Source organism: Bos indicus, chromosome 3 (assembly GCF_029378745.1).
Source record: "Bos indicus isolate NIAB-ARS_2022 breed Sahiwal x Tharparkar chromosome 3, NIAB-ARS_B.indTharparkar_mat_pri_1.0, whole genome shotgun sequence".
Taxonomy (NCBI): domain Eukaryota; kingdom Metazoa; phylum Chordata; class Mammalia; order Artiodactyla; family Bovidae; genus Bos; species Bos indicus.
In genome coordinates, this window is record NC_091762.1 from 60,809,485 (window position 1) to 60,832,739 (window position 23,255).

The following is a 23,255-nucleotide window of genomic DNA, read 5'->3' on the forward strand; positions in this document are numbered from 1 at the left end:
AGATGGAAAGAAGATATAAACAGATCATCTAACCTTCTTTGATTGTGGGCCCTTCTTGGAAAATAGGAATTTGTTCCATACATGTCTTGTCATATTGCTCCTATTTATTGGCAGCTTATTCATTCTTCCCATGAAATTTCTAGCCCCTAACACAGTGGTCCATTTTGTTCTCAGCCTACGTCATAACTGTTCCTTGATAAAGAATGAGTGCAGGTGCAGAGGGAGTGTTGATGAGAGAGATAGTTAAGAGGGTATGGGTGGTGAGAAGGTGGAGAGAGGTCTTGAAATTATCTTAAGGATAAATATTGAGTCTAAGAAGATTTCTGAAGATTGCAGCTCAGCTTATTTGCCAGGGAGCAGGAAAGAATATGCTTACTGTGCTTAACCAGGTCTTGCCTATTGTGAGGCACCGTGAAAGCAAACACAGGTTGGCTGCCGTTCCCATGTGAGGTTTCCTTTACCTTTTGCATGTACTCCTGCTGATAAAGTGTGGATGACCATCTGGATCAAACACAGGGGGATAAACAAAAACACTCAAGGAAATGTTTTATTTATGTTGCCATTTACCTCTGTAATTATAGGCATAGATCTTTCCTTACACAGGGTTGAAATACAACTTCATCTTCTGTTGTTAATCTCTGAGAGATTGGAGTTTTATGGCTCTAGGCTTTAATTCTTTAGCTTCAGAGGTGACCTTGACAGTGCCAAGTTGTTTTTATGACAATGTCCTAAATTTGTGCAATATTTTACAGTTTAATGAAACCTTAATACATATTATCCCAATGGAGTTAAATAGAAAGGTGTTATTTCTATTTTATTGGCGAGGAAACTGAGGCTCAGAGGGAATTTGAGTTGCTTCAAGGTCACAGGTAGTTTAAGTTATGAAGTTGGTAATAGATGCCAGTCTTTGCATTCTGGCTCCAGAACTTTCTCTCCTGAATGGCAGCCTCTCATTGCAGTAGAGGTTACATTTTATCAGGTCCTAATACAGATCCTTTTATCAGTAATCCTCATAATGGCCCTTTAAGGGAGGTTTGTGGTCACTGTTCAGTCAAGTCCAACTTTTTGAGACCTCACAAACTGTAGCCTGTCAGGCTCCTCTGTCCATGGAATTTCTCAGGCAAGAATACTGGAGTGGATTGACATTTCCTTCTCCAGGGGATTTTCCCAGCCCAGGGATCGAACTCAAATCTCCTGCATGGCAGGCGGATTCTTTACATTGAACCACTTGGGAAGACCCTAAGAGAGGTTAGGCATATTGTTTCCTGTGTTTCTTATCAGTTAATGGCTACATTAGGAGAGAATTATGCTCAGGTGAAGACCAAATAAATCTTTTGCTATCCATGATATTTTTATTTTGCCTTTTAATCTCTGCTGCTGCTAAGTCGCTTCAGTCGTGTCTGACTCTGTGCGACCCCATAGACGGCAGCCCACCAGGCTCCCCCATCCCTGGGATTCTCCAGGCAAGAACACTGGAGTGGGTTGCCATTTCCTTCTCCAATGCATGAAAGTGAAAAGTGAAGTCGCTCAGTCGTGTCCGATTATTAGCGACCCCATGGACTACAGCCTACCAGGCTCCTCTGTCCATGGGATTTTCCAGGCAAGAGTACTGGAGTGGGGTGCCATTGCCTTCTCCCTTTAATCTCTAGGGCTCTTTAATACTATCATTCATGCAGCATAACTACTAATACTTAGAGAAGTTGTTGTTGCAAAGTATAGTTCAGCCATTGTGGCTATTATCAGTTTTGATTAAAAGAAAGAGATGCTTCTAAATAAGAATTGACACTCTGTGGTCTCTGGGCATGACCCCTGGCTGAATGTTGGCTGGCAAAGTATAAAGTCATATTGTTAATCTTCATTCTTCCGTTTCTTCATCTTTCTTGTCTACACTCTTCTATCTCTAATAGCAAACTCAGTCACCACCAGCAGCTGTGACTTGTCTACACCGTGAGACAGTCACTCATTACCAGACCACTCTGGCTACTCCACATTGGTTCCAGTGTGACTGCCAGCTGCCCTCACCATATAAAGCTCTCTTCTTCTGGGCTTATCTGTGTAGTTGTACAGGGCATAATCTTAGGAAGGGCCCCAAGCTTAGCTGAATGCTCCTGCTGTCACCAACTTGAAAGTTTTTGAACAATGGGCCTTGCAGTTTCATTTGGTCTCGGGCCCCACAAATCATGTAGCTTCGCTTGGCTTTCTAACGGAACTCTACAGCACACAGAGGTTCACATTCTTTTCCTGTCATTTACTTCAGAAGTACAGACCTCTAGCCAAGAGACTAGATCTAGTCTTTGACTAAATTTCATCTAAAGGTGTAAAGATTTTCTAAAATACATGGACTTCTGTCATATTTTCCTTTCTATAAGAAAACCGAACCATGCATCTATTAAAGAAAACCTCTTACTGTACAACTCAGGTCCCTGTTTTACAGGAAAATGGTCTATTACACAGATATTCTCTTAACAGAGAATGAAAGAGATAAAGATAGAGATGAGAGAGAGAGAGAGTTGTAAATAATTACAAATAAGTTTTGAAGTCCTGAGGTTGAGAGCTGAGAAGCTCAGGAAACTGGAAAAAATAAGATATATTCTTCTATCTTGAGAAGGGAAATGTTCACCAATCAAGCACCATAGTAGATGAAATTTTATGTGGTTCTGAATTTTTAATTCTATGGAGAGGGCTGCTGAGAGTGGACATGATTAAGGGGTTAAGAAATGTGAAACTCTTTTCATTGCCCATCCCTTGCTCTGCTGGTGGCCTCTGCATAACCCCTCTGCACTGCTTTTTTCTTTTCCTATTTTCTCATTTCTCCTCAATTCCTAGCTTTTTTTCTCTCTTCCTTCCTTTCCCACTATGGATATTATTTTATTAAATTTATTGACTGTAAAGGTATGTCCTTAGCTCTTAATTTAAAAAGCAATTAAAATTTTTATGCATTCCCATACTATTTGCTTTTTTTTTCAAAGCAAAAGCTGGGGAATAAAAAAATAATTTGAATAATATTGAAAAGTAATATTTAAAGGGTTGATTACTTGTAGAGTCCATGATTTTCTGTATTTCTTCTCTAGATAATTATCAAAATGTTGAAATTATTAGCAGAATTTAAAACTAATCCTTAATAATTTTCCTGTTTGTCAGTAGACCCTGAGGAGTTATCAAGTCCTCCAACTCAAATTTATTTAATGACTATATGGGTGTATTTTTTCTACATTAGACTATCTTGTCATTAATACAATTCGATTATGGAAATAGTGTCAAAACTTAAGCTTAGTGCACTATCTGTGTTTTCTATCTACCCTTTGATTTGAAATTTAATTTTTCCCTGTCTTTAAATGCACACAATGAGAGGCACTGGAATAAAAAAATGATAAGTCATGACACTCCTTCAGGAAGTTTACAGTAATTGGGAGAGATATACCAACAATTACAATATAAGAATTGATGGATGGGAAATGGGGCCACAGTGTAATAGCAGGATTTTCAGAAGTGTGAGGTTTGCCAAAGGCTTAAGTGAGATCAGAGAAGGTTGTTAACCAGAACAACCAGTAAACTTTTCTCAATTTCCAAAGTTACAAAAAAAAAAAAAAATATATATATATATACATATATATGTATATATATACTGTTGAATTCTAATAGGAATGGACTTTTCCTTTTGCTGGAAATTTGGAAGATACTTTGGGAGAGAGATGGAGGTAGTATAGTTAGTATATAAGATAGTATATAGTTAGTATATAAAATAGTGTATATAGTATATAAGATACTTTGGGAGAGAGATGGAGGTAGTATAGTTAGTATATAAGATAGTATATAGTTAGTATATAAAATAGTGTATATAGTATATAAGATACTTTGGGAGAGAGATGGAGGTAGTATAGTTAGTTCTCTCCTTGAGATAGTAACAAATATTAGGAGCTAGTGTGATTTGGGGAGAAGGCAATAGCACCCCACTCCAGTACTCTTGCCTGGAAAATCCTATGGATGGAGGAGCCTGGTAGGCTGCAATCCATGGGGTTGCAAAGAGTCGGACACGACTGAGCAACTTCACTTTCACTTTTCGCTTTCACGCATTGGAGAAGGAAATGGCAACCCACTCCAGTGTTCTTGCCTGGAGAATCCCAGGGACAGGGGAGCCTGGTGGGCTGCCTTCTATGGGGTCGCACAGAGTCGGACACGACTGAAGCGACTTAGCAGCAGCAGCAGCAGCAGTATGATTTGGGGTAAAATACCAAGAAAATCAGAGATACCAAAGGACCATTTCATGCAAAGATGGGCTCGATAAAGGACAGAAATGGTATGGACCTAACAGAAGCAGAAGATATTAAGAAGAGATGGCAAGAATACACAGAAGAACTGTACAAAAATAGATCTTCACGACCCAGATAATCATGATGGTGTGATCACTGACCTAGAGCCAGACATCCTGGAATGCAAAGTCAAGTGGGCCTTAGAAAGCATCACTATGAACAAAGTTAGTGGAGGTGATAGAATTCGTTGAGCTGTTCTAAATCCTGAAAGATGATGCTGTGAAAGTGCTGCACTCAATATGCCAGCAAATTTGGAAAATACAGCAGTGGCCACAGGACTGGAAAAGGTCAGTTTTCATTCCAATCCCAAAGAAAGGCAATGCCAAAGAATGCTCAAACTACCTCACAATTGCACTCATCTCACACGCTAGTAAAGTAATGCTTAAAATTCTCCAAGCCAGGCTTCAGCAATATGTGAACCGTGAAATTCCTGATGTTCAAGCTGGTTTTAGAAAAGGCAGAGGAACCAGAGATCAAATTGCCAACATCTGCTGGATCATGGAAAAAGCAAGAGAGTTCCAGAAAAACATCTATTTCTGCTTTATTGACTATGCCAAAGCCTTTGACTGTGTGGATCACAATAAACTGTGGAAAATTCTGAAAGAGATGGGAATACCAGACCACCTGATCTGCCTCTTGAGAAATCTGTATGCAGGTCAGGAAGCAACAGGTAGAACTGGACATGGAACAACAGACTGGTTCCAAATAGGAAAAGGAGTCCGTCAAGGCTGTATATTGTCACCCTGTTTATTTAACTTATATGCAGAGTACATCATGAGAAACGCTGGGCTGGAAGAAACACAAGCTGGAATCGAGATCGCCGGGAGAAATCTCAGTCACCTCAGATATGCAGATGACACCACCCTTATGGCAGAAAGTGAAGAGGAACTAAAAAGCCTCTTGATGAAAGTGAAAGTGGAGAGTGAAAAAGTTGGCTTAAAGCTCAACATTCAGAAAACGAAGATCATGGCATCCGGTCCCATCACTTCATGGCAAATAGATGGGGAAACAGTGGAAACAGTGTCAGACTTTATTTTTCTGGGCTCCAAAATCACTGCAAATGGTGACTGCAGCCATGAAATTAAAAGATGCTTACTCCTTGGAAGGAAAGTTATGACCAACCTAGATAGCATACTCAAAAGCAGAGACATTACTTTGCCAACAAAGGTCCATCTAGTCAAGGCTATGGTTTTTCCTGTGGTCATGTATGGATGTGAGAGTTGGACTGTGAAGAAGGCTGGGCGCCGAAGAATTGATGCTTTTGAACTGTGGTGTTGGAAAGACTCCTGAGAGTCCCTTGACCTGCAAGGAGATCCAACCAGTCCATTCTGAAGGAGATCAGCCCTGGGATTTCTTTGGAAGGAATGATGCTAAAGCTGAAACTCCAGTACTTTGGCCACCTCATGTGAAGAGTTGACTCATTGGAAAAGACTCTGATGCTGGGAGGGATTGGGGGCAAGAGGAGAAGGGGACGACAGAGGATGACATGGCTGGATGGCATCACTGACTCGATGGACATGAGTCTGAGTGAACTCCGGGAGTTGGTGATGGACAGGGAGGCCTGGCGTGCTGCAATTCATGGGGTCGCCAAGAGTCGGACACGACTGAGCAACTGATCTGATCTGATCTGACCTAAGCCGTCTATGCCATTATTGCCTTATATGTAAAACAGATATAAGAACAGTACCTATATCTCATGTAGAGTTATTTTAAAAATAAAGAGAATTTGCCTGGTTAGCAGAGTAAAGTGTAGCAAATATTCACATTATTATCTTGATAGTTTCAAAGAAATGTCCACATTTAAAGTGATTTTCTTCCTAAGCAATCAAGGCATATACAGATTCTCCTGTCATGTATCTTTTAAAGCTGAGTGTCAGGCAGGCAAATTATAGGACAGTTTCTTAATCAGTGGCATTGATTTTCACTTTCTCTACATATCATTGCTCATTTGTATTGAGGTATGCCAGCAAATACTAAAAAAAAAAAAAAAAAAAAGTCAACTACTAGCCTTGATTACAGAGGGAGTCCTGCAAAGAGGACTGGCAGTAATGGAGATGACACTGGGCTTCCTCAGAATAGCACACTGGGCCATGAAAACAGTAGTTTCAAAGGTGTGTATGTGACTAAAAAAACATGGGCTTCAGAGCCTAAAAGTGCTCTGCTGCTTTCTAACTGTGTGACTTTTGGCAAGTCTCTGGGCAGCTCTGAGCATCAGTTGCCTATCTTTAACCAGGAAATACAATTTACAAAAATAAAATAGGAAAGAATTTGTTTTCTTAATAGAATTATGTGGATTATGTGAAATGGTAAGTGGGAAGATGTATGGAAAGCTAGTGTATAATTTGGCATTCAAACTCTAGTTTTTCTTTCTTTCTTTGATCAAGACTAAGCCTGTGTATGAATAGTAAAATGGTGCTTACCCTTCTTATGTTAAGTGTTTGATTCTTCCCCTGCTTATTTCTCCATAATGGATAATCTCAGCCAGTGTTCTGCTACCCTGGCAGTACGTTAGAATCACTTCAGGGACTTTTAAGAAACATGGGTGTGTGGGCCCTTCTCCTTGGGATCCTGATTTACCTGTTCTTAGTTCAGCCCCATCGTTGGCAATTATAGGTCAGGAGAAGGAACAAAAGATGTATTTGCAAACCATTTATGAAAGAGGCAGAGCTGAGAAATGGCTGAAACTTACAACTACACAGGAATTAACCATCATATTCCGCCTTAATTTTCAAAAGCAGCTTTTCAGAAGCATGAGATATGAATGAAATTGGCTTGGCGGTGTTCAGTTCCCCTTTACAGCCTGGCCTTGCTTCTCCAGTTTTACTTTGCACAGCTGTACTGAGAAAATTCTTTTTTCTATATACCTAATTTCCATGGGTGAACTTAAAGAACCTTATATTATCTACTTGTTTTGCATGAAGTCTTCTCCAATTTCTTATTACCCATTATTTGTTTTGATTTAGACTCTCTTAGTCTCCCTCTCTGCTTTTGCCTTTTGGGCTACCTTCACGAACCTTTGTGAACTTCCTGTAGGCAGAACTTCTTGACATGTGATGTATTCTCCCCTCTTTGCACTCTGTCCTCCTCTCCTTACATCCATCCAGACAGTTGTAGAAAGAGTGGTGGAGGAGGCACTGGGCTTTCTCAGGATGGTGAACTTGGCCACGAGAAGAACATTTTCCATAGTATGTAGATGACTGAAAAAGCATCGGTTTCAGAGCCTAAAATTATTCTGCTGCTTTTTAGCTGTGTGATCTTGGGCAAGTCATTAAATATCTCTGAGCATCAACTTGCTGTTTTTGTTGTTTAGTTGCTAAGTTGTGCTCAATTCTTTTCCAACCCCATGGACTGTAGCCCCCCAAGCTCCTCTGTCCATGGGATTCTTCAGGCAAGAGTATTGGAGTGGGTTGCCATTCCCTTCTCCAGGGGATCTTCCTGACCCAGGGGATCTTCCTGACCCAGGGGTTAAACCTGGGTCTCCTGCACTGCTGGTAAATTCTTTACCACTGAATCACCTGGGAAGCCCAATTCTAAATGGGAAATATAATTTATGCCCTCCTTCCCACAGAAAACATAAACAAAAAATAAGGAAAAAAGGAAGAATAGTCTGTTTTCTTCATAAGGTTATGTGAATTACACGGAACCATAAAATTTTTCCTGGACCCAGGGATGGGCCAAGATCAAGTGTAAAGACAATAAGTGATTTTTGTAAGCCCCAGTCCTGACATTGGTAATTATCTTCTGTTGTAAGAAATCCAGGGGCCGTTTCACTATAGAGGACAAGGTCTCCTCAGGATATAGAACTTCAGAAAGTGAGTAGTCAGCAATTTAGTTCTGGACTTGGATGCCCAGGAAATCTGAGAGCCCTTCTTCGACCGACATGATTTATCATCTAGGATAAAGGGCATTTTTATGGCCCTTGGATCTCTATTCTGAGAGGATGGCTATAACTTTTAGGGGGAGCTAGTTTGTGTCCAAAAACAGAGGAAGTGAGGGGAGAAAACAAACTGCCTTTGGAAAGGAGAAGAGTTGCTTCTAGCCAAAAGGTAATTCAGACTCATTGTAAAGAACTAGGGAAATGAGAGAAGGATTATTACAGATTTGCTTCTATATAGGTTTTACTTCTATACAGAAGTAAAATCATCTGAATATCTACCAAGAGAGATAATAGCTGTTAGAACTTTGTTGAATTTGATAGCCAATTTTTCCTGTGTGTGTAGAATTTTACAAAATTAGGAAAAATATCCAAAATACAGTTATCTTGTTTTCTACTTAACATTATTTTATTAGTATTTTCCATATCCATAAATACTGGCTACAATTTCACTTTTAATGAGTATATAACATTCCACTATGTGTGTGCCATAATTTATTCAGTTCTTATTTTGAATATTTTGTGGTATTTTTGATTTAGTATAAATGAAGTCTAAAATACATCTTCATACACAGACTTTTATGGGTTTCTCATTTTTCATTAAAGATGTATTTTATAAAATAGAATTTCTGCAAATAAGGATCCAAACTTTATGAATTCTTGGTACATATTCCCAGATTGCATTGGACCAAGATTGTCCTTTCATATTTTGATGGTGGCATACCAGAGCACATTTCAAGTTATTGTTTGTGAGCAAGGTACACAGTACTCTAAACTACATTTCTGGATGCTTTCCCTACAATTCATTATAGAAAAATGAACAAGAATCACTGTATTCCCCGAATTGAAGATTCCATCAGTTATAAGATGCACCATTACATTACACACCACCGAGGAAAAAAAGGCTGCCAACAAAATTAGGATGCATTAGGAATCCCTCAGAAGAAATGGAGTAGCCATAATGGTCAACAAAACAGTCTGAAATGCAGTACTTGGATGCAATCTCAAAAACGACAGAATGATCTCTGTTCGTTTCCAAGGCAAACCATTCGATATCACAGTAATCCAAGTCTATGCCCCAACCAGTAATGCTGAAGAAGCTGAAGTTGAATGGTTCTATGAAGACCTACAAGACCTTTTAGAACTAACACCCAAAAAAAATGTCCTTTTCATTATAGGGGACTGGAATGCAAAAGTAGGAAGTCAAGAAACACCTGGAGTAACAGGCAAATTTGGCCTTGGAATACAGAATGAAGCAGGGCAAAGACTAATAGAGTTTTGCCAAGAAAATGCACTGGTCATAGCAAACACCCTCTTCCAACAACACAAGAGAAGACTCTATACATGGACATCACCAGATGGTCAACACTGAAATCAGATTGATTATATTCTTTGCAGCCAAAGATGGAGAAGCTCTATACAGTCAGCAAAAACAAGACCAGGAGCTGACTGTGGCTCAGACCATGAACTCCTTATTGCCAAATTCAGACTTAAATTGAAGAAAGTAGGGAACACCACTAGACCATTCAGGTATGACCTAAATCAAATCCCTTATGATTATATAGTGGAAGTGAGAAATAGATTTAAGGGCTTAGATCTGAGAGATAGAGTGCCTGATGAACTATGGAATGAGGTTTATGACATTGTACAAGAGACAGGGATCAAGATCATCCCCATGGAAAAGAAATGCAAAAAAGCAAAATGGCTGTCTGGGGAGGCCTTACAAATAGCTGTGAAAAGAAGAGAAGCGAAAAGCAAAGGAGAAAAGGAAAGATATAAACATCTGAATGCAGAGTTCCAAAGAATAGCAAGAAGAGATAAAAAAAGGCTTCTTCAGTGATCAATACAAAGAAATAGAGGAAAACAACAGAATGGGAAAGACTAGAGATCTCTTCAAGAAAATCAGAGATACCAAAGGAACATTTCATGCAAAGATAGGCTTGATAAAGGATAGAAATGGTATGGACCTAACAGAAGCAGAAGATATTAAGAAGAGATGGCAAGAATACACAGAAGAACTGTACAAAAAAGATCTTCACGACCCAGATAATCACGATGGTGTGATCACTGACCTAGAGCCAGACATCCTGGAATGTGAAGTCAAGTGGGCCTTAGAAAGCATCACTATGAACAAAGCTAGTGGAAGTGATAGAATTCCAGTTGAGCTATTCCAAATCCTGAAAGATGATGCTGTGAAAGTGCTGCACTCAATATGTCAGCAAATTTGGAAAACTCAGCAGTGGCCACAGGACTGGAAAAGGTCAGTTTTCATTCCAATCCCAAAGAAAGGCAATGCCAAAGAATGCTCAAACTACCTCACAATTGCACTCATCTCACACGCTAGTAAAGTAATGTTTAAAATTCTCCAAGCCAGGCTTCAGCAATATGTGAACCGTGAAATTCCTGATGTTCAAGCTGGTTTTAGAAAAGGCAGAGGAACAAGAGATCAAGTTGCCAACATCGGCTGGATCATGGAAAAAGCAAGAGAGTTCCAGAAAAACATCTATTTCTGCTTTATTGACTATGCCAAAGCCTTTGACTGTGTGGATCACAATAAACTGTGGAAAATTCTGAAAGAGATGGGAATACCAGACCACCTGATCTGCCTCTTGAGAAATCTGTATGCAGGTCAGGAAGCAACAGGTAGAACTGGACATGGAACAACAGACTGGTTCCAAATAGGAAAAGGAGTCCGTCAAGGCTGTATATTGTCACCCTGTTTATTTAACTTATATGCAGAGTACATCATGAGAAACGCTGGGCTGCAAGAAACACAAGCTGGAATCGAGATCGCCGGGAGAAATCTCAGTCACCTCAGATATGCAGATGACACCACCCTTATGGCAGAAAGTGAAGAGGAACTAAAAAGCCTCTTGATGAAAGTGAAAGTGGAGAGTGAAAAAGTTGGCTTAAAGCTCAACATTCAGAAAACGAAGATCATGGCATCCGGTCCCATCACTTCATGGCAAATAGATGGGGAAACAGTGGAAACAGTGTCAGACTTTATTTTCTGGGCTCCAAAATCACTGCAAATGGTGACTGCAGCCATGAAATTAAAAGACGCTTACTCCTTGGAAGGAAAGTTATGACCAACCTAGATAGTGTGTTCAAAAGCAGAGACATTACTTTGCCAACAAAGGTTCATCTAGTCAAGGCTATGGTTTTTCCTGTGGTCATGTATGGATGTGAGAGTTGGACTGTGAAGAAGGCTGAGCGCCGAAGAATTGATGCTTTTGAACTGTGGTGTTGGAGGAGACTCTTGAGAGTCCCTTGACCTGCAAGGAGATCCAACCAGTCCATTCTGAAGGAGATCAGCCCTGGGATTTCTTTGGAAGGAATGGTGCTGAAGCTGAAACTCCAGTACTTTGGCCACCTCATGCGAAGAGTTGACTCATTGGAAAAGACTCTGATGCTGGGAAGGATTGGGGGCAGGAGGAGAAGGGGATGACAGAGGATGAGATGGCTGGATGTCATCACTGACTCGATGGCCGTGAGTCTGAGTGAACTCCGGGAGTTGGTGATGGACAGGGAGGCCTGGCGTGCTGCAATTCATGGGGTCGCCAAGAGTCGGACACGACTGAGCGACTGATCTGATCAGATTTGATCATCTCTAAGATGCATTCCAAGTTCAGAAATGTTAAAGTGCGAAAAAATGTACAACTCAGAGTGAAAGAAATATGTATATCATCTTATTCCCTTTGAGAGTTCTTCCTTGGACCTTTTTTTAAAAAGTTTACAAGCACACTGTATTTATTTACGGCTGTTCTGGGTCTTCATCGTTGTGTGGGTTTTTCTCTAGTTGTGGAGAGACGGAACTGCTCTGCAGTTGAGGTGAGCAGGCCTCTCACTGCGGTGACTTCTCTTGTTGTGGATATGGGCATTAGGCACGTGGGCTTTAGTAGTTGCAGCTCTGTGGATCTAGAACACGGACTCAGTAATTGCTGTGCATGGGCTTAGCTGCCTGTGGCATGTGGGATCCTCCTGGATCAGGGATAAAACCTGTGTCTTCTGCATTGGCAGGCGGATTCTTTACCAGTGAGTCACCGGGGAGGCTGTCCTTGGACCTTTTGTAAGCAGTTCAAGATGGACATGACACCAAATACAGGCAAGGGGGTTTTGTCTTTTATCCGATGCACTGACTCTGCACTCTGCCTTCTCTCCATCTCTTCCCCATCTCTAGTCCCTCTCAGGTATTGCCCCCACTGAGGGATTGCCCCCACCATCACAGTTCCCCTGTTACCTGACCTTAGTTTTCTGTTCTTCTCACTGTGTTTCAGAACTATCTTGACATAGTTAGCACAGTTATCTAGGATGGTGATGGGGATAGGAGTAGAGTTTACATATAGAGTTCTCTTAAAATTTTAGCTGACCCATTTCTTACAACATGCTCTTATGACTCAAATATTTTGGATGACCATTCATGCCAATCAGTCCTTCATTTTTTAGGTTAATTCCTATTTTTCTAAACACGTACTCTCAAATTTTATAACCATCCTTCCCTATTCATATGGAGAGAAATGTTCACACATGTACAATTTATATCTTCCTCTTTTATCTTTTAGTATATGTGTGTTTGTAATAGAAACATTATTATGTATATGTACTTATATACATACTTCTATATGTAAGTATTTTATAAATACATTTTATTCTCTTTATACTTTTTGAAAAAATAACATAATATATTCACAGTGGAAAACACATATCCATACTTTATAAATACATATAGTTCATAGAGAAAACATAATGTTCACATTTAGATATTTATTTATACTTAGGGCCGTGGAAGAGCTACGTGTGTGTGTGTGTGTGTGTGGTTTCCCAAGTGGTGCTAGTGATAAAGAACCTGCCTGCTAATGTAGAAGACACAAGAGACACTGATGTGATCCCTAGGAAGGCAAGATCCCTTGGAGGAGGGCATGTCAACCTATTCCAGTATTCTTGCTGGAGAATTCCATGGACACAGGGGCCTAACAGGCTATAGTCCATTGGGTTGCAAAGAGTTGGACATGATTGAAGCTATTTAGCACACACACTTATTTATGTGTGCTGTGTGCTCAGTTGTGTCTGACTCTTTTCCATCCCACGGACTATAGTGCACCAGGCTCCCCTGTCCATGGAATTCTCCAGACAAGAATACTGGGGTGGGTTGCCATTTCCTTCTCCATATGTATGTGTTCTGAACCAGTTGAAATCAACAACAGAATAGGTGGATGGAGATCAGAGTACACTTTTATTTCTGACAAAGGGTAAGTTAGAGAATGTGGTGTAGACAAGAGCCATGAGAGATATACAAATGCTAACAGCCCAGAATTTATCTGAGTCAGCCTTCAGCCGCAGACAATACAGGACCACTACAACCCTCTCTCTCCTTTAAGGGGCCCACTAATTTAATCACAAGATTACTGCATGGCCCAGAGTAGATGAGATATACTTTCCACAGGCTGGCCAACTCCTAAACACAATGAGGGGGAAGGGGCTGAACTGGCCACATCTGGTTTCTCAGCTTACCTCATTCATCACACTGAGTCACACCACCACCCAGAGGGGTGCTGCAGGAGACTGGAAACATTTGAGGAAAAATCAAATGGAAACCTAACGGATGGAAGAGATAGGGTTCTCCCACATCACTGCCTTAAGTTTTACTCACTTTGCCAGAATCATGAAGCTAGTTAACGGCAGAGTTGATCTTGTACTCACCTTCTCCTGGTTTTTACTTTGGTGTTCTTTGGCAGAGAAAAGAGAATGGGATCATTCACGATAAAAAAAAAAAGAAAAAGCTATTCACTCATTCAACGATAGTTATTGAACACCTATATGTGCCAGCCACTGTGTTGTCTCTGGAATTAGTGCTGGACAATATAGAAAACAGTACCTGCTTTATGCAAACATACCTCCTAGCTGGGGAGACAGATAATAAATCACTCACTCAGAGTATAAAGATAAGTCCAACAGGATATGGGTGACAGAGGTTATTCTTCTAAGAGTGCCCAGAGGAAGTCTCCAGGAGGAGAGATTTGAAGGAGCTAGCCATGGGTGTTTTGGAGGAAAAGCCTTCTGGGCTGAGGGAATGGCCAGTGTGAATGCCCACTGAGTCCTAATGTGTTAAGTTTTGAATGTGTGTTCTTGCTAATTCATAGAGAGGAGGAAGGTCAGAGAGGGTAATCAGCAAATGAGTAGATATTTTGGACCCCACATAGAGAAGGACTGCTTTCCTCTGTTCCTAAAGCTAATTTTGCCAGCAGTCACTGGTGATTAAAATCCTGGGTGACACATCCCTGGAAGACTTGCCAACTCCCCGTTTTAATTCTCAGCTGAGCAGTGTTATTCTAGGTTGCTCATCTGGAAGAATGCCTTAGAATGATCTTTATTGTCCTGTGGTTCCCCCATGGTAATAATGTGGCACCCTCTCTGAGCAGGGAATGCCACACACATTAGGGGCAAGAGTGTTGAAAAATCCTGAAGCCTGTTTTATTGCTTGTTCACTGTCATCCCTTATTAGTGAAGGTGTCACAGACCAGACTTATATCCTGTTGGGCATTTGGTATGTTTGTAGTGAATGCTTGTATTACATTGATTTTGAATTGCCAGCGGTATTAAGTGGGTAAACAGCACAGCTTTAGAAGAAATCCTCTGAGATGTTGGATATTAAGATATTCTTAACTTCTGCTCTATTTTTGTTACAGCAGAGTCTCTGGTAAGTTCCCAAGGATCAGATATCCTGGCTCATCATTAGGCTCAGAATCCATGAAACTTGTGTTTCGAGCTGGTTACCATTGTCTCTATGGTGTGACACAATAGGGACCCATGGAGATGTGAGATTTCAGGGAAACTGCACATTAAGAGCCAATCCATTCAGTTCACCTGGAAGAAAAGTCATTGGGCAAGAAGTGGGAGGGTAGCAATGCCCAGGAACATTAACTTGCTCAGCATGGTGCTGAGCTAGTGTCTGCCAGGGGGGCTACATAATTAAGGCACGAGGACTCTCCTAACTATAGTAGGGAAGGAAAGGTAATGGGGACTGGAACAGATCTGGAAAAAAAAAAAATCTAGCTTTGTGTGTGCGTTAGTGTCTTTCAAAGCACAGGTGAGCAAAATGCCTCTCAGAAGTAAGGAGAGAGAATCGAGGTGGGTAATCACATCTCTCTTTCTTCTCCATCTCTCTGGGAAAAGCCAAGAAAAGCAGTGATGTGATAATAAAGCATTGTGGACTAAGAGCCGAGGAAGGGCCGTGGGTACAGAGTGTGCTGTGCTGCCATTGTATTTTCCCTTCCCTACTACATTTTCTAACACAGTGCCCAGAACACAGTAGAGGCTTAATTCTTATTTGTCGAAAAACTTAATACATGAGTGAATAAATGAAAGAGGTGTGGGTTGGGGACGTTGACTCAAAGCCCAGTGCTCTTTTCAGGGCTTACTTGATAAACTGGCATTTGTTTTAAAGTGTATACAGAGAGGTTATTTAAGTGAACTCCATTCAAAATCACATTGTATTTGACAGTGTGACTTTGAAGGTACTCATCTCATGCTTTCAAAAAATTTTGAGAGAAATCAGCTATACTCAATAAAAAGTAAACTCCCAAATTTTAGAGAAGACCATGGCCTTGAGTCAAAAAGAATAAATACAAACCTGTCTCTAGACTTAGTGTAACACAGAAATGTTTGTCTGAAACATTTCATTGTAAGCCTTGTCATACCAGCCAATTCACTATGGGTAAAATTTTACTATTTGTGCATACAATTCACTCCCTTTGGCTTCAGCAAGAGTTAAAGAAGTGCCTCAAAGACCTGTATGGTTTACCCATGATCCTTGAGACAATGCAGGTCTTGTCTTCAGTTTCTTTCTGGCTTCCATACTACTTAATAGTAATAAATTATCTGAATATTCTTCCATAGTCATTCACCTCTATTAACCCAGCCTTCATCTTCTTACCCTTGTATACACATATATCCATCTATCTCTCCACACATCTCTTAAATTTTCCATTCACACATCTAACCGTGAATTCATCTAAATGTCCATCTATACTTCCATCCATCCATCCAATTTTTATTTACAAGTATGTGCTATGTGCCAGATTGTGTGTATTGGGAATAGGTATAATGAAAACAGAATCCTTTGTCTCTGTAGTTTATTGTCATTTTAGTCTACAATTTGGACTGATCCAGCAGACTGGGTAAACTTCTATTATATTCTCATGTTGTTAACACTTGTCTGTTTCCACATAGTAAAACTAGTTAATTGAAGCCATGATTTATTCCAACCTCCTAATTGTTAGATCGGAAATCTGTGCATCAAGGAGGGTATGTGATTTGCCCACGTTCTCTCAACTCTGTTGGTGGCCAAGTAGAAATTAAGATTTAGTAAGACCGTGTTCTCTCTTACAGTCTGGGGTTCTTTCTGTTGCCTCATGGACAGTGAATTCGCCTGTACTTGTGTTTGCAGGTGGGTTGTATCTATTTGGTTTAGTTGCTAAGTCCTTCCAACTCTTTTTGTGACCCCAGGGACTATAGCTCCCCAGGCTCCTCTGTCCATGGGATTTTCTAAGCAAGAATACTGGAGTGGGTTGTCATTTCCTTCTCTAGGGCATCTTCCTGACCCAGGGATCGAACCTGTGTCTCCTGCATGGGCAGGCAGATTCTTTACCACTGAGCCACCAGGGAAGCCTCAGTACGTATCTGGGACTAAGGCTGGATTGGTTGTTCCCTTCCCAAAGAGGATGCAGACTTTGCAAATGGTCTGAAGTTTAGAGTCTAGCTAGTACTCACAATGATCCTCTGAGCCTTGGGCGCCTAGAGACTGAAGAGTCCTTAAAAAGTCAAAAAGAGATCAGTGTTACTGTGTCTTTTAATTTTTCAAAGAATATTTATGATGTGTCGTTAGAGGCCTTCAAGCCTCCACAAAATACTGCTTTTACAGATGACACCCACTTCAGTAAGAGCCTAAGGGGGGACTCATTAGTAGACAATTAGTTATTCAACTTGTTAAACATTAATCCCTCTTATGCCTCTGGTCTGCCTCGTACAAGCATAAGGGCTGGGGGGAGACAGGAAACTAAAGTTGGAACAAGTTACCAGTGCTTGCTAGCAGTTCTGCTTTTTCTCTATGGGTCTAAATATTGCTTTGGTATCTTTTCTGGGGCTCTCATGGAGCAGGAGGGCTTCTAAATAGTTGGGCCAATTCCTCTGATATTTTAAATTATGAATGGATGGTCTTTCTACACAAGTAGCATGGTGGTCAATGCTCCCACCACAGAGGGCAAACCCCAGATGTCTTAGATGTTAATGTTCTCAAGGCAGTAGGAATTTGTCCCAGGAGGCTATGGGTGTCTATAGGAGGGATGACCAAGCCATAGGAGAAGAGCAGATCCCTTCCTGAGGATTTTGTAAAGGAAGAAAGGGACAGAGAAAAGGAACAGTGAGTACAGGTTCTAGATTCAAAGCATCTGGAAATCTGGGCAAGAGAAGGAAAGGAACATATGTAGGGGAAAAAAAGGGAGGCAGCAGACTATCAGAGCAGATATGCTGTGTTCTGGAATGCAAGGCACATCTGGGTGTACCAGCGATCAGTAGCACAGCTCCTCTGAAGCACAACAGAGTGGAGCTGATATGAGGTACGCAAGATATCAGGGCTTGGACTACCAGGTTTGCTGCCATCCAGAGCATGGCTAAAGAGAAAATCAGCCAGGAGGTGGACAGAGAAAAACCACAGTTTGCAGGGCCTGTACGCCCAAACCTGTCCCTGGGGCTAGAGCCCAAGGTGGTTGGCAGGGTGAAGATGTCTGTATTGGCCAGAAATGGCTCCCACACACCAGGTGCTCAGGACACTGAAAACCATGGCTTTTTATCACCACCTTCCTTGGTCATACAAAAGAAGGCAATAGTTTGGGAACCGATACCTAAAGAAAAGCAGAGCCAAGAAAAGAAGGAAGGGGAACAGTCCTGGTGTCATCAGTGAGACTCTACTGAAAGTACTATGCCCCTAGACGCCCTAGTAAATGAGTCATTGCACACTCTCCATTCTGCTTAAGCTTCTCGGTTGACCATCTAGTGTTAATATTTGTGACATGAAGTGTCCTAAAGCACTAATTCTGATTCTGGAGGTTAAAGTTCCCCTTAAGTTAAATTTCAATAAATCATTGCCTGGGAAGGTTCCCACCGTGAGTCCAGGTCACACACAGCTCATCATGGTGGAGACCCTTCTTCTTATTTTACAAGTGGGAACACCCAGAGTTAGAAAAGGGAGTCTCTTGCCCAAGACCACAAACCTGGGCCAGCTGAAAACCTGATTGGACTGAACATCAGTTGTTTTCATCTCTGCCATGTTGTCCCCCTCCATCTCCCTGCTGGTGAGGTTGATCTCTGAGTTCTCCCTGACCCTCTTTGTCCTCTTCTGCACCCTTAGGCTTCCTTTCCACTTAGCAGCCTGTAGCTTTATCCCTGTCCCTTTCTCTACTCCCATCAACATACTTGGGTCTTAAAACTGAGCCCCAGGACCTTGCTCATAGGTGGAAATGGCTGGCTAATTATCTGTGTAGCATGCTGATGAGCAAAGACAGGCATAATTTGTACAGAGCTGCTGCTCAGGAAGTGGTCACAATGTAACTCAAGAGGGGTACATATTTTCTCTTCTCAGACATTTACTTAACCCACAGGAGGGACGCTAATGCAGGCCAGGCCAGTAGGGTTTGGAGGGGAGCCCCGTTTCCTTGCCTCTCTCTGCTCAGCCTCTTCTTGGGTGGCTGTGTTATGCTCTGCATGCCTGTCTGCCAGCCTGCCAGGTGGGTCTTCCCTGTTAGCACAAGCCTGCTGCTTCATGTGGCACTGTGTGACTGATTTGATGACCTGTGAACTCACTGTCCATCTGGCCACCTCAGAGTTCGCCTGGCTGTTTCTCTTTTTTTGCTGTGACTGAATTTCCACAGCTTTTCTCAGCATCTGACTTGCAAACCACTCTGCTTCGTCTGTTAAATGGATGAAAAGAGAGGGTGACCTCCCGCTGTGGAAAAGCACCTGGGCCTGGGCGTCCTCTGCCTTCTCCTGAACTGGCCGGGGCCGCTGCAGTCGCCACCCCAGTCTGCTGCATACGCGATACTCTGTGAGAGGAGAGACATTTCATTTTGTACTTGGCAGGCGCTGAACTCAACTGGACAATGAGACCCAGGAAATATGACACCATCTGCTTCCTGCCATGTTCTGGCTCCGGTACTTGATGTCCGGGCATCAGCTGTTACCTGAGTGTGCCTGGTCTTGTGAAGTGAGCCGTTCAGGAAACACCTTCACTAACTTTCCTCAATGGCATAATTCATCCTGGCCAGGCTGCCCTGCTGAGTGTTTTTTTTTTTTCCCCTTTTGGCTTCCAGAGTAAAACATCTCTTTCTGCTTTCTATGTTTTCCAGAGAAAATATTTACACATGAATATGTACTGCATCATAGAAATGTAGCTTATTTGGCCATCCTTTCCTGCATGTGGACTTTTTTCTGCTCTAAAGGTAGTCTTCTAGATTAGTCTCTAGCTGCCTTGAACTGTATCCAGTGCCCCGTGCTTTTCTTCCCTCTGCCTTCCAGGTGGGAATGATGTCCTTAACTAGTGGTTAAGTGAGGATTAGCTACTCCAAGAGGAGGATTAAGGAAACAACAGTGTCACAGAAAATAGGAAAGACCAGTTGGGCCTCTCCATGCTGGGAGTGCTCAATCCAGCTGGCAGTATTAAGGGCTAGGAGTGCTATATCCTGAAGGGACAGGAGTGCTATATCCCTCGTGCCATGGCCTCTGCAAGCCCCAGATTTCTCTGAACCTCTGACATGCTGGTCTCTAGTTCAGGAAGCTGCCAGACAGGTGGCATGGGCAGTGCATTGATGGCTGAGTCCTTCCCTGACTCAGTGGTTGTAATCCTTTTGTGCACAGACGAACCAAGCCACCTGTGCGGAGTCTTAAAAACGAAACAAAGCACAACCCTCTCGATCTGTGAATAAATTTTCAGACTCAGAGTATGCCATCTGGACCAGACACAATGGCTGCTGGAATCTGTTTCTTCTTTCTTCTGATTTTGGTATGGTTTTGGTTATCCATTCCTATTTTGATGCCTAAAGCGTGATATTAAACATAGTCTGAATCTTAATTGAAAATGTATGCTTTTCTCATTTAAACTTGTTGGCCCATTGAAGAATTATGACATTGCAAAATTTTGCTGGAGGGGAAGTCCCTGAGAAATTTCCCTTTGGCTGCCAGATTGCTTTCTGAATCACTGGAAGCCTTCAAGTCCTAGGTCAGAAGGAAGATGGGACAATTTGTCACAGTGTTGGAGTATGACGGGAGATCACATGCTTTGTTTGCATTGTTAAGAATGACAGCGGTTTCCATGAAAGATTGGGAGAATGGGTGGGCTGCTCAGACACCTGGTTTCCAGCCCACGACAGCTGGCCATCACCGTGACTTTCATGAGGCAGGAATACACTCAGCCAGCTCTGTGATAGACAGAGCCCTTTGCTCTAGGAAGACTGATGAAATGCACATGTGGATACATATGTGCACGTGGACACACACACACACACACACACCATGGTCCATGCCTTTGTGGTTATACTACTGCTGGAACTATGGGCAGAATTGCTGTCCTCCTCTGACCAATTGGGGTCAACCCAGAGCCCCTTCCCACTCACTCTGCCCTACCAGGTTAAGCTCTGCCTTGTGAGGAGTGGTAAAATCAAGAACTCATAGTCTTGCACCTTGAAGTGGCAGAGGTAGCACTAAAAACTTGCTTATATTTTAGGCTCAGTGGATTGTATCATTACGTAGACTATGGTCTGTTTAGTTATTAATTTCTGGTAAGCCCTGTTATATTGTTTAAGATGCTATTATTGAATATCTTATGGTAGAACTTCAATCTTCTCATTCTCTCTCTTTCTTGATTGAGGTTGGACTATGCAAATGGTCCATTCAGCCCTTTAAAGGATCAGAACTGACCTTGTGCTCCCAGTAAGTAAATCCTGGCTCAGACTTGGCTCTGGCTGTGCTCAGCAACTTGAAGCCCCAAGGCTTTACAGGCAGGACCCTGTGTGGCAGTGGCCACTTTGTTGGTGAGGAAATGGGAACAACCTTGGGCATCTTAGATGATGCCATGTTCACTTCAAAGAGCCCACCACACACAGAGATTAAAGGATTAGCAGTCCTGTAATGGAGATCCATTAAATGTTGTAGCGTTAGTAATAATTAAGCAGCGTTTTATGATAGCACCAGCAGGCTAGTCAAGTGAATAATTCTTTGCGGGGTTCACTCTCTCTTTCCCTCCATAGGTAAAGGATTCAGATGGATTTATGACATTGGCTGAAACAAATCAGTGGATGAGTGATTACAGGATTTGAGTATGGTTAAGCCAAGATTAATGCCACTAATTCCTGAGAATGAAGAAGCTGACTTGTCACCCACAGAAGTGAACTTGCACTTCAAGATGTGCAGGCTTCTAGCCAGCAGTTCAGATCTGCTGGGCACGCACACATGTAAGCATGGTCTCAACCCAAATCCAGCATCCTCATGTCGCACTGTAATGGATGGGAAGCAAACAACAGTAATGATAGAGGCCTTGAAATATGGCGAATAAAATACTCAGTGTGAGTAAACTGCTGCTTGCTAACATTCTCAGGTCACCCGGGTACCATTTCGGCCGAGGCCTTAACGAGGTCATTTACCTTTACCTACACCAGGACCATCACCTTAATTGCCACTCAGCCTTCATGAAAGTGTTTATGGGTAAACAGTTTGCACCAAGGGAGTTATTAGCTGCCCCCTGGATTACCATAGGATCAAGAATCATAAAAATAGTAGCAATTGTAGTCATAATAACCTATGCTGTGTAAGTATATGTTATAAATATGTCTTAAATTTTCACCACCACCCAGAACAGCTTTAGGGTGAAGCCTGGCATAAGAAACAGAACACTGATTATTGAGACATATGGATGGATAAGAAGGATCTCCTCATTTGTAAAGCCTGGGAGACAAAGAAGAGCAAAAGTACTGCCACATCTCAGTCCATCTGTTATCTATGGCATTTCACGTGGTTCTGAGGAACTAGTGGTAGACGTGTAAATTCTTCTCACCTCAATAGGGAGAGGAAATATGCAAACTAAATATATTTTAAATGTATGTCCAAGGTCAAGGGAGCCAGAGTTTTGGAAAGAGTGTCAATTCTATCCCCATTGGCTCCTTTTATGTTCCATGATATCCAGGTAACAAGTTGAAAACATTTGTTTCAATCCATGCCCAAGAAATAATTAATCAAATTCACTAAATTCGGGGGCTGTGGAGACATAGCCAGCCTACTTTGTGGACTTCTTCTCCAGTCCCTTGTCAGGTGTTCCACAAATAGTAGATTACTGTAAAATGAGCAATGCCTAGACTGAATTCCTGATTGAACTGGCCTAGAAATGACACCTACATCAGTTCTTGGGTGTCCTAAGCAGATATTCTCCATCCATATGGTCTAATAAAGTCCTCCTTGCTTCTGCGCTATTGTGATATGCCTTCTGTTTTTCTTAGTTGTTTGCATTACCTGAAGAATGAAGTTCAACCTGAGAGTGTTGCATTTTAGGCTGTCTGCATTTGGACCCCTACCTGCCTCTCCATCTTTCTCTCAAAGCATCCCTACCCGTGTGGCACTTTGGATCAGTAATGCTGCCCTCTTTATTCCTGCCCTGCCTCCAGAAAGCAGGATAATGCAGTTCTCATATTTCTCAAATTGAGCAGTGAAACAAATGATCATGGATTTCTATTCCTGATTCATTCATTTAAATAAGTACAAATGAAAAAACAGGTTTAAACTTCTGCACAGACTCTATCGACTGAGTATGATTCTCTTTCTTGGTCAGGAGAGAACAAGATAGTGCCTCTTCCATACAGGAGCTTTTGAAATATTCGAGAAAAAAGCAATCATAGATTCTTCAAGTCCCTCCCTCATTAGGGTAACATTTCATGTTTCTTCAGCTGTTACTTACAGGAAATGGCTTTCAATTCCCCCCATTCAGCTTACTTCTCAAATGACATCCAGTTGCTTAATGTCTTTGTGTGAAGTGT